At 38.2% G+C, this 2,416-nt stretch overlaps 1 protein-coding gene across 2 annotated transcripts in view; it reads left to right on the top strand.

Moving 5' to 3' along the window:
- Positions 1-2,416, top strand: part of BRE (brain and reproductive organ-expressed (TNFRSF1A modulator)) — a 378,642-nt gene that overhangs the window by 356,383 nt on the left and 19,843 nt on the right. Inside the window, exon 12 of one of the 2 annotated variants that reach the window (XM_019526838.1) lies at positions 1,262-1,273. The exons of the other annotated variant lie outside the window; for it this stretch is intronic. The gene's annotated coding sequence lies outside the window, so the exon portion shown is untranslated. Of the gene's footprint in view, positions 1-1,261; positions 1,274-2,416 lie in introns of those variants that run through there. 2 annotated transcript variants of the gene reach the window in all.

The raw sequence follows: 2,416 nt of genomic DNA, 5'->3' as shown, positions 1-2,416 counted from the left end.
AAAAAAAAAAAAAAAAAAAAAAAAAAAAAAAAAAAGCATGCTTATATATATATTTAACATGATAAAGAAATTCTGGAAACATAGATTCTTTTGCTACTGAGTCAAGTTAATATTAGCTATGGTTTTCAGATATTAGTGGCAGTTTTGTTTGCTTCATCTTCTGAATGCTCAACTTAATTTCTTAAAAAGCATGATTTCCATGAATTCCTGAGCAGCTGAAAATTGTGTACCTTTTCAAGTATCTCAAGTTGGGCACCTGGAAACTAAGGTTCCCAAAATCACTAGCCACCTCTGAATGTGTTGGCCAGCCAGCACTGTCAGAGTGCACTGCAAGATATGGCTATGTTAACTGTCAGTTATCACAGAGATTTCTGTTCTGAGAGATCCAGTAGAGAAGGAATCATCAACTATCCTCCATTGTAAAAAAAAAAAACAGTTCAAAAGGAAAGAGATGAGATTTCTGTCACAGAAGTGTTAATTTGGCAGTAACCTTGTAAAGCACTCCAACACTACAGTGATGAATACTAGACAAATGTAGGCAAACAAATAGAATGTAATTCAAAGCATGAATTTACAAATGAAAATGTTTTTGCTATAGAGCTATTGTATCTAGTACATAAACTTAATACCCAATACTTCAACTCCATCACAGGTAAAAAAATAGCAAAAATGTTAACTGTCCAAAATCTGGGCTTATAATTAGAATACGAACCTTAGCTAAAGTATTAATATCATGCCACACTTACTGCAGCTTATGTATTAAATGAATGTTTATATAACTCTTTCCGTTTGCTTTAAATTTCTCTTGCAACTTTAGTCCCTTTATGAAGCTTTTGTATTAAGTTAATATTAAAAGTTAGACTTTGTAGCTCAGAGAGATACATAAGCAGAAGTACAGTCACATTACAGTGTAGATGAATGCTGGTATGAAATGTGACTTAAATGCAAGGCCACTGTTGGATGAATCATTAATCATTAACCGTTTTAGATTCACTATTTAATTTGTAGTGATAATAAATTCAACAGAGATTGAAAGTTGTTCAGTGGAGACACCATTAACATTTCTATCTTTGGCTTTGTTCTGTTATAAAGAAAAAGCATACCCCATGTATGGGAGTGGCATTATATGTACATGCCTTTTAAACAGAAGCTTAATTACTGGGAATTATACAAAATCAACCAGACAGACAATGCCCATGTGGTCAGGAAAGGACAAGCCCTCTTGTCAAGTGCCCAAGAACAGATTGTTGTGGGTGTTAAGTATTTCAAAACAAGTTTTCTTTGTTTAGAACAAGCTACAGCAAGTATAGAAAAATACAAAGATGTACTAAGATCACCGCTTTGTACTCGTAAAAGGGAATAGTTGAATGACATTAATAGAGTCTAGAGACCCTTTTTTAATTCTAACATGTCTTCACTGCTGACCTCATTTATGTACTGTGATTGTATTAAGAAGTGGCAGCATAATAATTCTAGTCTAGAAGGAATAGGTCAAAGACATTAAGAAGCCACGGGGCTTTATTCTGCTTCAGCCTATGCCCTTTTTAGTTTCTGTTTTCACATAATTGACTTAGAAGAGGATGGAGCATAACTCTCTCAGTTTATTTATGAAAGATCAGTTATCTTTGACCTGGGTTTCTTCCTGGTAATTAGAATATTTTACTTGGGATCAGAGAAAAAGGAACATTTGGCCTGAGGATCTGCAACCAAGTGTGGTTAGATGTACCAGCAATCTTGAGGTTAGGTGCATGAGAACAACCTTAATAGAAGAGGGTGAATAATTCAGTGTGTTCAAGTTAATGTTGTTGAAGGATGGTTTATACATCATCTTCATCCACCTCTTGTAAAACACATAGCTAACTAATTCAGGTACTATTATGAGTGTAGATTCTATATGAGAATAAACTGCCTGAAATAATTTTGTAAATATATTAGGTTCTTCATTAAATGAAGGCATTAGGTTCTATATACCTATTTATTGTTTGAACCATATATCTTCATTAATGGGTGCAGACAGACATTAGGGCCCTGCTCTAACTCATGGTGCTTTACATAAAGCGTAATGAGTTAAATCGTACCAGCTCCCCCTGACCTGACAGACATTCACCTGTTGGGTTGGCTGGGGGAGAGTGGGGGCGGAGGGAGGAAGGCGCCAGCATGTACTGGCCCAGGCCAGCTGCTGGGGGCACTTCAGCAGCCTCCCAGCAGGCTGTTTAACTGCATTCCCCAGCCCCTTCCCCCCCAGCTTGGGGTCTCTCAGTGAGGGGGGGGGAAGGGAGCCCCCATCTTCTGAAAGACCAGAACTGGGGGGGAAATGGGAAACAGGGTCCTGCCCCAGCTGGGTACTGGGGGAGCCGGGCAGAGCCTGTGAGATGAGGGGCTCCATTGCATCCCACCCCCAGCTCTGGCCATTCAG

The sequence above is a fragment of the Gavialis gangeticus genome, unplaced genomic scaffold, assembly GCF_001723915.1.
Source record: "Gavialis gangeticus isolate Ggan-Ray unplaced genomic scaffold, GavGan_comp1, whole genome shotgun sequence".
Taxonomy (NCBI): Eukaryota; Metazoa; Chordata; order Crocodylia; family Gavialidae; genus Gavialis; species Gavialis gangeticus.
This window is presented reverse-complemented; position numbering and strand designations above follow the sequence as displayed.